The sequence below is a fragment of the Scylla paramamosain genome, chromosome 49, assembly GCF_035594125.1.
Source record: "Scylla paramamosain isolate STU-SP2022 chromosome 49, ASM3559412v1, whole genome shotgun sequence".
In the NCBI taxonomy this organism is placed as follows: Eukaryota; Metazoa; Arthropoda; class Malacostraca; order Decapoda; family Portunidae; genus Scylla; species Scylla paramamosain.
The window spans coordinates 5479140-5492947 of record NC_087199.1 but is presented as its reverse complement, the minus strand read 5'-3'; the positions used below and the strand labels follow the sequence as shown (position 1 = coordinate 5492947).

The following is a 13808-nucleotide window of genomic DNA, read 5'->3' as shown; positions in this document are numbered from 1 at the left end:
GAACAGACTTGGCATGGTTCCGGGCAGAAATATAAAGTGCATGAGATTCTGGTGATGGAAGGCTTAAGTACCTTTTGTGGGCCACCTCTCTATCATGTATAGCACGAGAACAAGCTGTGTTAAACCAAGGTTTAGAAGGTTTAGGACGAGAAAAAGAGTGAGGAATGTACGCCTCCATGCCAGACATTATCACCTCTGTTATGCGTTCAGCACACAAAGACGGGTCTCTGACACGGAAGCAGTAGTCATTCCAAGGAAAATCAGCAAAATACCTCCTCAGGTCCCCCCAACTAGCAGAGGCAAAACGCCAGAGGCACCTTCGCTTAGGGGGATCCTGAGGAGGGATTGGAGTGATAGGACAAGATAAAGATATGAGATTGTGATCGGAGGAGCCCAACGGAGAAGAAAGGGTGACAGCATAAGCAGAAGGATTAGAGGTCAGGAAAAGGTCAAGAATGTTGGGCGTATCTCCAAGACGGTCAGGAATACGAGTAGGGTGTTGCACCAATTGCTCTAGGTCATGGAGGATAGCAAAGTTGTAGGCTAGTTCACCAGGATGGTGAACTAGCCTACAACTTTGTTGTAGCCTATATATATATATATATATATATATATATATATATATATATATATATATATATATATATATATATATATATATATATATATATATATATATATATATATATATATATATATATATATTAAAAGATGCGTTGGCCTAGGGCAACATAAAGGACAAAAACCGGTAATGTGCCAGTTCTTTAAAGTTTAAGGTATGGAAAAATAAATAAACAAATTAAAGAAAAAAATAATAATAATATGAAGAACAGCAACAACAACAAAAACAACAACAACAACAACTACTACTACTACTACAAGGAACAACAACAATAATAACAACAACAGCAATTATAATAATAATAATAATAATAATAATAATGATAATAATAATAATAATAATAATAATAATAATAATAATAATAATGACAGCACTAATAATAATATTTCTTATGTGTTGGAAAGAATGGCCCCCTCCAAAAAAAAAAAAAAGGACGCTCATCATAATCTCGGAAAGAGAGCCGAGAGCCAGTCATTATACATTTTAACATGTCTTGGCATGTTTCTTTTGAAACACTTCAAGTCATAGTCATAAGAAAATACTGACACGGAAGACAGGGATGAAAAGAGTAAATATATTGATTAATTAACTCATACATTATCATATTATCAGTCTCAGATCAGGGTTCCTATTGAACGGACGAGTTTAGTGAGCAGTGGTTGGCTAATGTAGACATGGTGCCTTGTGTTGTTGAGTCGTCTGGTTGTGTTAGCTCTCTGTTCTCGAGGCCTTCGTTGCGAAAGTCTCTGAGGTGGAGGCTGAGCGCGGGAGGGAATGACCTTGGTAAGGTCAGGAGTGAGGAGCTGTTAAAAAAATTTACGCAGGCTTTGGATAGGATTAGAGAGATTAAATTCACAGTAATATTAAACTGACAGTGCTCTCTTTGTCTGGCTTCATCTTCTTCTTCTTCTTCTTCTTCTTCTTCTTTTCTTTTTCTTCTTCTTCTTTTACTACTACTATTACTACTACTATTACTACTAAAAATACTGCTATTACTACTACTACTACTACTACTACTACTACTATTACTGTTACTATTACTACTACCACTTCTACTACTACTACTGCTACTACTACTACTGCTACTACTACTACTACTACTTCTACTACTACTACTACTACTACTACTACTACTACTACTACTACCTCCAGCACCACAACAGCAACAACAACAAAATCACAACAACGACAACAACAACAACAACAAAATCAACAACAACAACAACAACAACAACTCAGTAAAGCTACTGTACTTCTGGGACGACTCAACGATGTTTAATAATAGTAGCAGTAGTAGTAGAAGTAGTGCTAGTAGTAGTAGTAGTAGTAGTAGTAGTAGTAGTAGTAGTAGTAGTAGTAGTAGTAGTAGTAGTAGTAGTAAAAGAAGAAGAAGAAAAGAGAAAGAAAAAGAAAAGAAGAAGAAGAAAAAGAAGAAGAAGAAGAAAGAAGAAAAAAAAGAAGCAGAAAAGACGAAGATGAAGAAGCCAGACAAAGAGATCACTGTCAGTTTTTTATTACTGTGCGTTTAATATCTCTTTTATTATTATTTAATAATAATAATAATTATATGTATATATATATATATATATATATATATATATATATATATATATATATATATATATATATATATATATATATATATATATATATATATATATATATATATATATATATATATATATATATATATATATATATATCGTAAAATTCATTTTATATAGACCAGGCAACTCAATGAGGTACTTTTGTTTGTTCGTCTAGATGGACGGCAGACTGAGATATGGCAACTGCACTCACTATCATGTTGTGTTTGAAGTATGGAATTTCACGACAAACTATCTCTGATGGGAAGACAGAGAACACGTCTGCACCGTACTCTTCCTGTGCCGTTGCTCCACTGACTCCTTCACTACTTCACTTCCTTCACTACCTCAAAGTAAGTGTGATGATGTTGCTCTGAAATAGTTTATAACAGATTATAAAGACTTAATACATCAATTTCCCGTGTAATCAGCTTTGAATTGCTGGCACATATTGGGTCATGGAGAGAGCATTATAATGGTGGAATTCAATGTTACATTCCTTATGGATGTAACTTATGGTCGAAACTTGAAATTCTTGAAAACGGAAGAGAATTCAGTGGTAGCTTTTGATTTCTTTAGTGATGGGGACATATACGGTATTTAAGACCGATATTGATAGAAGTCCAGTAAAGTTGTACAGCTAGACTAATACTCAAATTGTCAAGCATTATATTTGCCACTCTGATCTATGTCAGCCTCAGAGGGACGTTGCATGCGGTTCAAAACTTCGATTACTACGTAGACTGATCATCAATGATCATATGAAAATTTCATATGTAAACTATTATGAAATCCTTTTTTCTTCGACCCATATGGGTAATGGCTAGCCGTGTGTGAAGCACACTTCTCGTGTGTGTGTGTGTGTGTGTGTGTGTGTGTGTGTGTGTGTGTGTGTGTGTGTGTGTGTGTATGTGTGTGTGTTATGTGACGATGAAAATAGGAATGAAAATACTACTACTACTACTACTACTACTACTACTACTACTAATAATAATAATAATAATAATAATGATAACACACACACACACACACACACAGATATATATATATATATATATATATATATATATATATATATATATATATATATATATATATATATATATATATATATATATATATATATGTGTGTGTGTGTGTGTGTGTGTGTGTGTGTGTGTGTGTGTGTGTGTCATCATTATTATTATTATTATTATTATTATTATTATTATTATTATTATTATTATTATTATTATTATTATTATTATCATTATTATTATTATTATTCCTATTTTCATTGTTATATAACACACACATACATATATACACACACACACACACACACACACACACACACACACACACACGTGTGCTTCACACACGGGTAGCCATTACCCATGTGGGACGAAGAAAAAAGGATTTCCTAATCATTTACTTATGAAATCTTCAATCAAGATTAGTAATGCATTCAAAATTAGAAATTAAGTAAGATAAACAAAGACATTTAACTACCATTATCAAATTAACGTTTTTATAACGCCAGGGTGTTATGTTATCTGGGATCTCATTCCTGAACTGTGACCAACTGATAATGAAAAATGAGAAAAGTTATCACGTTGATTTCCTTCTTAAGCAATCGATTCATGGATTTAAAGCGGGGCATTTGTGGTTAGAAATTCTAATTACGAGCGAAACGAAGTTTACTGTGAAGGTTGGAGTTTCATTTTGAGCGGCTCTGCCCGGCCCGACCGTATTGCTATTCAAACGCTAATATCTCTGGAACTACGCGGACGATCGTAATGAAGTTAGCACCATATGATAGATCAACTCAATCAATATTATGTTACATAGCTTTTACTTCTTTTAATGAGGTTAATTAGAGAGACGTAGGTTAAGAGGGGACCTGATAGAAGTCTTTAAGTGGTATAAGGGTTATAACAAGGGAGATGTAAGCAAAATTCTTAGGATCAGCAACCAGGGTAGAACAAGAAATAACGGGTTCAAGCTTGAAAAATTTAGGTTTAGGAAGGAGATAGAAAAAAATTGGTTCTCAAATAGAGTGGTAGATGAGTGGAACGGATTCAGTAATCATGTAGTTAGTGATAGGACACTAAAGAGCTTTAAGAAAAGATTAGACAAGTTTATGGATGGGGATAGCAGATGGAAATAGGTAGGTGTGTTTCATACAGGGACTGCCACGTGTAAGCCTGGTCGCTTCTTGCAGCTTCCCTTATTTCTTATGTTCTTATGTTCTTCTATTGTTTGAGGTTAGTCGCTAACTTGCAAAAAAGTAGAAGGGTGTCGAGAATGTTATTTTGAAAGGTGATCCTCTGTTTTCTGCAATGAAATTACCTATCTAATAGTATAAACCAATAATTCCCGTATTTCACCTCCTCAAGCCTCACAGGAGATTACCATCATCACCAAAGATTACCCATAACACCATAACATCATCCCCAAAATCACCAATACACCACAACACCAGCTTCCAAGGTTAACACCACAACCTCTACTCACAAAATGGCTGCCAGTTTGACCTATGACCCCTTCCAACAGCGCCACCGGCGCAACTCAACAACCGAATTTCAGCGGACAAGAGCTCTTGGTACCACAAAAGACTCACTAACCTGATCCTGGATATCAAAGTTATACCGCTACACCACTAATACCTCCACAAACTCACTCCATCACCAATCCACACCAAGATCCTTCCCTGAGAGACGCCTTCCCTCCACCTTTCCTCACGACCTAAGGCGCTCTGCCTTTCCCCTCCTTGGAATGTGTTGTTGCCCACTCAAGCTCCCCTCGTTTTCAACGTATTTCCACCTCAATTATACTTCCTCCCTTATACATACAAAGATATATAGAACTTAAATTATGAACAGAATAATATTACATGATATAAAATGGGTAAATAAGCCTTACACTACTTATAACAATAATAAGGATAATGCCCGAATGGCAGGTAACCGGAACACGGGGACACTAAGAAAACGTGATCCCATTCAAGCTAAACTCGGCCAATAACATGACATCCCCTTCCCAAGAGAGGCGTGAGGCACCTGATTAGGATGCCTCACGACTAGATGGTGCGCGGGACAAGGCATCGGCAATAATATTCTCACTGCCTTTTACATGGTGAATCTCTAAGTCCTGTAAGACCAGGCACCACCTCATCAGCCTCTGATTGGAGTTTTTCGTTTTATGCAAGAAAATGAGTGGATTGTGGTCGGTGAAGACCTGCACAGGCTGTCCCGTCCCTTTGACGTACACTTCAAAATGACTCAAATTCAGCACTAGGCTCAAAGCCTCTTTCTCAATAGTGCTGTAAGCCCTTTGATATGGTAACAACTTTTTAGAGTAATAGCCTATGGGGTGCTCCCTTCCCTCATGTTCTTGCATTAACACACCACCCACACCATTCTGACTGGCGTCCACATACAATACAAATGTTTTTTCATAATCAGGCATGCGCAGCACTGGGGCACTGACTAACATTTTCTTAATCTCCACAAAAGCTTCCTCACAAAGCTTATCCCAACAAAATTTTGACTTCTTATTCAGCAACTTGGTCAGGAGCATGGCAACATCAGAGAAATTCTTACAAAATCGCCTGTAATATCCACTGGCCCCAAAGAATCTCAGTATCTCCTTCCTATTGGTGGGTGGAGGGAGATTTACAATGTCTTTCACCTTGGCTTCCACGGTTCTCACTTCACCTTTTCCAACCTTGAAACCTAAGTACTCCACATTAGCTTGCACGAAATTACTTTTTGCTAAGTTAACAGTAAGGTTGGCATCATCCAGCCTGCTGAACACTTCCTCCAGCAGCTGCACATGCTCTTCCCAACTCTCAGTGTACAACAATATGTCATCAATATACACAGAACATCCCTTCAATCCCTTCAGTACTCTGTTCATTAACCTCTGAAAAGAACTCCCACTGTTTTTCATCCCAAACGGAAGAACTTTGTACTGGTATAATCCATCCATGGTGACAAAAGCTGATATGGCTTTTGCCCTCTCAGTGAGTCCTACTTGCCAGTATCCCTTTAACAAGTCAATTTTTGTTATGAAGTTGGCACTTCCCACATGATCTATACAATCATCAACTCTAGGGATAGGGTAAGCATCAGGTTTTGTCACCATGTTAATCCCTTAACGTCCCTTGTTGTCCCTTAACGCGAACAAGGCTAATGGCAATGCCTCATCCCACTGAACACTCATCTCCTAACAATACATCCTGAGAGTGTTTTTAAGAGTTTGGTGAAATCTTTCTACACAACCCTGAGACTGAGGGTGATAAGCACTCGACAGTCTCTGTTCAATCTTTAGACCCCTTAGGATTTCCTTGAACGCACGAGAATTGAAATTACTTCCCTGGTCTTTTTTTTTTTTTTTATGTAGGAAGGATACTGGCCAAGGGCAACAAAAATCTAATAAAAAATGCCCACTGAAATGCCAGTCCCATAAAAGGGTCAAAGCAGTGGTCAAAAATTGGTGGATAAGTGTCTTGAGACCTCCCTCTTGAAGGAATTCAAGTCATAGGAAGGTGGAAATACAGAAGCAGGCAGGGAGTTCCAGAGTTTACCAGAGAAAGGGATGAATGATTGAGAATACTGGTTAACTCTTGCATAAGAGAGGTGGACAGAATAGGGGTGAGAGAAAGAAGAAAGTCTTGTGCAGCGAGGCTGCGGAAGGAGGGGAGGCATGCAGTTAGCAAGATCAGAAGAGCAGTTGGCATGAAAATAGCGGTAGAAGACAGCTAGATATGCAACATTGCGGCTGTGAGAGAGGGGCTGAAGACAGTCAGTTAGAGGAGAGGAGCTGATGAGACGAAAAGCTTTTGATTCCACCCTGTCTAGAAGAGCAGTATGAGTGGAACCCCCCCAGACATGTGAAGCATACTCCATACATGGACGGATAAGGCCCTTGTACAGAGTTAGCAGCTGGGGGGGTGAGAAAAACTGGCGGAGACGTCTCAGAACACCTAACTTCATAGAAGCTGTTTTAGCTAGAGATGAGATGTGAAGTTTCCAGTTCAGATTATAAGTAAAGGACAGACCGAGGATGTTCAGTGTAGAAGAGGGGGACAGTTGAGTGTCATTGAAGAAGAGGGGATAGTTGTCTGGAAGGTTGTGTCGAGTTGATAGATGGAGGAATTGAGTTTTTGAGGCATTGAACAATACCAAGTTTACTCTGCCCCAATCAGAAATTTTAGAAAGATCAGAAGTTAGGCGTTCTGTGGCTTCCCTGCGTGATATGTTTACCTCCTGAAGGGTTGGACGTCTATGAAAAGACGTGGAAAAGCGCAGGGGGGTATTATCAGCATAGGAGTGGGTAGGACAAGAAGTTTGGTTTAGAAGATCATTAATTAATAATAAGAAGAGAGTGGGTGACAGGACAGAACACTGAGGAACACCACTGTTAATAGATTTAGGAGAAGAACAGTGACCGTCTACCACAGCAGCAATAGAACGTTCAGAAAGGAAACTTGAGATGAAGTTACAGAGAAAAGGATAGAAACCGTAGGAGGGTAGTTTGGAAATCAAAGCTTTGTGCCAGACTCTAACAAAGGCTTTTCATATGTCCAAGCCAACAGCAAAAGTTTCACCAAAGTCTCTAAAAGAGGATGACCAAGACTCAGTAAGAAAAGCCAGAAGATCACCAGTAGAGCGGCCTTCACGGAACCCATACTGGCGATCAGATAGAAGGTTGTGAAGTGATAGATGTTTAAGAATCTTCCTGTTGAGGATAGATTCAAAAACTTTAGATAAGCAGGAAATTAAAGCAATAGGACGGTAGTTTGAGGGATTAGAGCGGTCACCCTTTTTAGGAACAGATTGAATGTAGGTAAACTTCCAGCAAGAAGGAAAGGTAGATGTTAACAGACAGAGCTGAAAGAGTTTGACTAGGCAAGGAGGCACGGAGGCACAGTTTCGGAGAACAATAGGAGGGACCCCATCAGGTCCATAAGCCTTCCGAGGGTTTAGGCCAGCGAGGGCATGGAAAACATCATTGCGAAGAATTTTAATACGTGGCATGAAGTAGTCAGAGGGTGGACGAGAGGAAGGAACAAGCCCAGAATCATCCAAGGTAGAGTTTTTAGCAAAGGTTTGAGCAAAGAGTTCAGCTTTAGAAATAGATGTGATAGCAGTGGTGCCATTTGGTTGAAGTAGAGGAGGGAAAGAAGAAGAAGCAAAGTTATTGGAGATATTTTTGGCTAAATGCCCGAAATCACGAGGGGAGTTAGATCTTGAAAGTTTTTGACATTTTCTGTTAATGAAGGAGTTTTTGGCTAGTTGGAGAACAGACTTGGCTTGGTTCCGGGCAGAAATATAAAGTGCATGAGATTCTGGTGATGGAAGGCTTAAGTATCTTTTGTGGGCCTCTCTATCATGTATAGCACGAGAACAAGTTGTGTTAAACCAAGGTTTAGAAGGTTTAGGACTAGAAAAAGAGTGAGGAATGTACGCCTCCATGCCAGACACTATCACCTCTGTTATGCGCTCAGCACACAAAGACGGGTCTCTGACACGGAAGCAGTAGTCATTCCAAGGAAAATCAGCAAAATACCTCCTCAGGTTCCCCCAACTAGCAGAGGCAAAACGCCAGAGGCACCTTCGCTTAGGGGATCCTGAGGAGGGATTGGAGTGATAGGACAAGATAAAGATATGAGATTGTGATCGGAGGAGCCCAACGGAGAAGAAAGGGTGACAGCATAAGCAGAAGGATTAGAGGTCAGGAAAAGGTCAAGAATGTTGGGCGTATCTCCAAGACGGTCAGGAATACGAGTAGGGTGTTGCACCAATTGCTCTAGGTCATGGAAGATAGCAAAGGTGTGGGTTAGTTCACCAGGATGGTCAGTGAAGGGAGAGGAAAGCCAAAGCTGGTGGTGAACATTGAAGTCTCCAAGAATGGAGATCTCTGCAAAAGGGAAGAGGGTCAGAATGTCCTCCACTTTGGAAGTTAAGTAGTCAAAGAACTTCTTATAGTCAGAGGAGTTAGGAGAGAGGTATACAGCACAGATAAATTTAGTATGAGAATGACTCTGTAGTCGTAGCCAGATGGTGGAAAACTCAGAAGATTCAAGAGCGTGGGCACCAGAGCAGGTTAAGTCATTGCGCACATAAACGCAGCATCCAGCTTTGGATCGAAAATGAGGATAGAGAAAGTAGGAGGGAACAGAAAAGGGACTACCGTCAGTTGCCTCAGACACCTGAGTTTCAGTGAGGAAAAGAAGATGAGGTTTAGAAGAGGAGAGGTGGTGTTCTACAGATTGAATGTTGCAGAAGTTAATGAAGAAAAAGTTGAGGGGGGTGTCAAGACACTTAGGGTCGTCGACGGAAAGGCAGTCCGACCTGGGGACATTTATGGTCCCCTCTCCAGATGGGGACTCCAAGGCTGGTGTAGGAGTCGCCATGATTTTAAAATTTTTGAGTGAAGGGTGTGTGTGTTATTAGGTGCTTGTAGTTTTGTGTGGAGGTAGAGAGTTTACTTTAGAGGGCAGGCTGTGACTGCCCCCTTGTGTTGTGAGACACAAAGGGAAATGTTCAGTGAGGTCACAGCTGGGTTTAATGATAAGTTCACAGCACCCCCTGAACAGTGCTTTAGACCTCACTGGGAGTAATTATCATTTCGGCAGGTGCCTACTGCCTCCTCCTAGAGTTTATACTCCTGAAGGGAATGGCCTCAGGGAACCTGGATGACATACACATAATAGTCAGCAAGTACTGGTTTCCCCTCCGGGTCCTTGGTAAAGGACCTACACAGTCTATCACCTCCTTACTGAATGGCTCGTCGACCACAGGTATAGGGTGAAGGGGGGCAGGGCGAATCACCTGGTTCGGCTTGCCCACCTTCTGACACAAACCACAGGTTTTACAAAACTCTTTCACATCACCTCTCACTCTGGGCCAGTAAAAATGACACAGGATTTTTCTTAGGGTTTTTCTGACCCCCAGGTGTCCTGCCAGATTACCTTCGTGTGCCATCTCCTAAATTTTCTTCCTATACACCCGTGGCACCACAATCTGCCTTTTCACCATCCAGTGATCAGAGGTTGGGGCTGTCAGGGGCCTCCAACTTCTCATTAATACCCCGTTATTCACGTAGTAACCCACGTACTCATTGTCAAGCTCACCCAGCCTTTTAGCCTCATTCCAAATAGACTTCAAGCTTTCATCACTCTCCTGAGCTTTTATCAACTCGCTCTTTCCTACCAGAAAATCAAGGTTGGGTTCCACCTGACCTACAACCGGTTCACCACGCGTACACCGGGTTAGTTCCTTTTTCATCAGGTTCCTCAAACAGAACAGAAGGCCTTCGTCCTCCTGCGTTGCTCCCTCGGTGTCCATGCGTTCCTTCCGGGCCATCGCTCGGGTCACTGCGCAGACTGGGAACAATTCAGGCACCTCTGCCTCCCCATCTGTTGAGGGAGGGACTTCTGCCGGAGTGGTGGTTTCCGTCATCCCTATCAGAGGGTTGTCTACCATCTGAAGTTTAGGGATAACTCGACCTCCAGCCAGGTCGTTCCCAACCAGCATATCCACTCCATCTACGGGTAGTGTCTCCTTCACTCCCACTGTCACCTCTCTAGTGACGTATCCACAGTCCAGCCAAACTTTGTGCAGGGGAATACTGAACTTGCCTCCTGCACCCTTGCATGAGACCTCTCTGCCAGTGCTGGTCTCCTCATTCCATGGGAGTACACTACTTAAGATCAAACTCTGGTTAGCTCCTGTATCCCGAAGGATTCTGATCACCTTCTCTGGACTTTCCTCCACTTTCACTGTGCCCTTACTGGTGAAGTGCTCAAAGCCCTCATCTTTCTGCGGCTCCTCTTGTATCTCTGCATTCATATTCTCCACATATATCAGGTCTCTTTGGGCGGTAACTGCTTCCACTGGTTTCGGCCGTCCCTTTGGACACTGGTACTTCTTATGCCCGCTACTTCCACATCCAAGGCACTTAACTACACCTTCATCACCACCACTTGTTGTCTCAACAAGAGCGAACGCATAACACTGAACGCACAATTCGATTTCCTATCCAACGGCATATAGCATAACCATTCGACTCTCGAAAAGTTTTCAGCTAGATTCTTAATATATATATATATATATATATATATATATATATATATATATATATATATATATATATATATATATATATATATATATATATATATATATATATATATATATATATATATATATTAGGCTAGTTCACCATGTACTGCGTGCTGAAATTTACTCTCTCTCTCTCTCTCTCTCTCTCTCTCTCTCTCTCTCTCTCTCTCTCTCTCTCTCTCTCTCTCTCTCTCTCTCTCTCTCTCTCTCTTTCCTATCCAATGGTATATAACACAATTTTCCTGAAATTGCCTCTCTCTCTCTCTCTCTCTCTCTCTCTCTCTCTCTCTCTCTCTCTCTCTCTCTCTCTCTCTCTCTCTCTCTCTCTCTCTCTCTCTCTCTCTCTGTCTCTCTCTCTTTGTCTCTCTCTCTCTTTCTCTCTCTCTTACTGAAATACCGCTTCCACTGATGCATTACTGACGCCTCCGCTTGTCAATAGCCTTCCGAGGCGTTTTACTGGTTCGTTAAGAAAATTAATTAATTGTAAGTACGAGTAATTAAGCTAAAATGTACCCAGTCCCTTAACTCATTCACTCACACACACACACACACACACACACACACACACACACACACACACACACACACACACACACACACACACACACACACACACACACACACACACACACACACACATTTCTACTTGCAGATGCGAGCCTTTCCATTTTTGGCCTGCATCATTGCGCTGGCGGTTGGCATCCAGTCTCCATTTGGAGTAGAGAATAGATTTCTGCCATACTCTGAAAACTGTACCAAGGTAAATTTTCCTGATCTGGTAACAATTTTAATGCAATAATTAACAGGCGCTGTTATTCTATTGCAAGTTTATTGGTATCTATTTGTGCCCAAGTACTAAAGTTTATTACTCGTGTGCGTGTGTGTGTGTGTGTGTGTGTGTGTGTGTGTGTGTGTGTGTGTGTGTGTGTGTGTGTGTGTGTGTGTGTGTGTGTATTATATAAGAGGACCGCTGGCTAAATATATATATATATATATATATATATATATATATATATATATATATATATATATATATATATATATATATATATATATATATATATATATATATATATATATATATATATATATATATATATATATATATATATATATATATATATATATATATATATATATATATATTCCCCAGAATTAGAGGTTAAGTGTCTCAAAACCTTTATCTTAAAGGAATTCAAGTAGTAGGAAGAAGGAAATACAGAAACAAGCAAATAGTTCAACAGTTTACCAGAAAAAAAGGGATAAAGGATTGTCAATTATGGTTAACTCTTGCATTACGGAGGTTGACCAAATAGAAGTGAAAGAAAGTAGAGCCCATCTACCCATGTACACACACACACACACACACACACACACACACACACACACACACACACACACACACACACACACACACACACACACACACACACACACACACTCACACACACACACACACACACACACACACACACACACACACACACACACACACATATATATATATATATATATATATATATATATATATATATATATATATATATATATATATATATATATATATATATATATATATATATATATATATATATATATGAATACACCGCATGTGGAATGGATATAAAATATAAAGAGAAAAAGAGAGAGAGAGAGAGAGAGAGAGAGAGAGAGAGAGAGAGAGAGAGAGAGAGAGAGAGAGAGAGAGAGAATAATGTATTATTTCATCACTTAGAACCTGCTGGAGTTGCTTCTGTGGCAGCATGGTCTGCACGTAGTCAATTTACTAGAAGCAGAAAAGGCTTCAGGGGCAACACTAGAAACGATATCCAACATCCTATTGGAAATTAAGGAAATACAAGAAGCTGTTCGTGATCAAAACAGCCCAATATCAGAAGTTTTTGATCATCAAAGTAAGTGCTAGTCATTTACGTTGAATATTTGATTTTTCACATTCCATTAATTCTGAATATATACAGAATCATCTCTTCACTATTGTGCATGAAAATCAACGTTTGAAATTACTGAGTAATTGATATTTTGTGTAAAAAAAAAAAAAATCCTCCTAGTGAATGACTATTTACATATTCAAGTTACTCTGAAAGATGATTGACGCCAGGAGAGCCACATGTCATGACAGGATGCACTGAGTCTTATGTAATCTTGCAAGTTTACTTCTATATTTTGAATGACTTGTTGCCAAAAACGTATACAATATTTAAAAAAATTATTTGACTTTGCTAATGCGTACATAAACCTCACACACACACACACACACACACACATACACACACACACACACACACACAGATACACACAGATAAACACACACACACACACACACACACACACACACACACACACACACACACACACACACACACACAGACACACACACACACACACACACACACACACACACACACAACTGAAAGAAGTTTATATAGCATAAGAAAATTGCTATTAAATTTATCTGAAAATCAAATC

General features: G+C 39.7%; 1 long non-coding RNA gene across 1 annotated transcript; it reads left to right on the top strand.

Annotated features, from left to right (window-relative positions):
• The first annotated feature begins 2429 nt into the window (after positions 1-2429).
• LOC135095444 (uncharacterized) lies at positions 2430-13086 on the top strand. Its single transcript, XR_010264398.1, has 3 exons — positions 2430-2561; positions 11974-12081; positions 13057-13086. It is a non-coding gene; the product is annotated as an uncharacterized LOC135095444 (long non-coding RNA).
• The last annotated feature ends 722 nt before the right edge of the window (positions 13087-13808 follow it).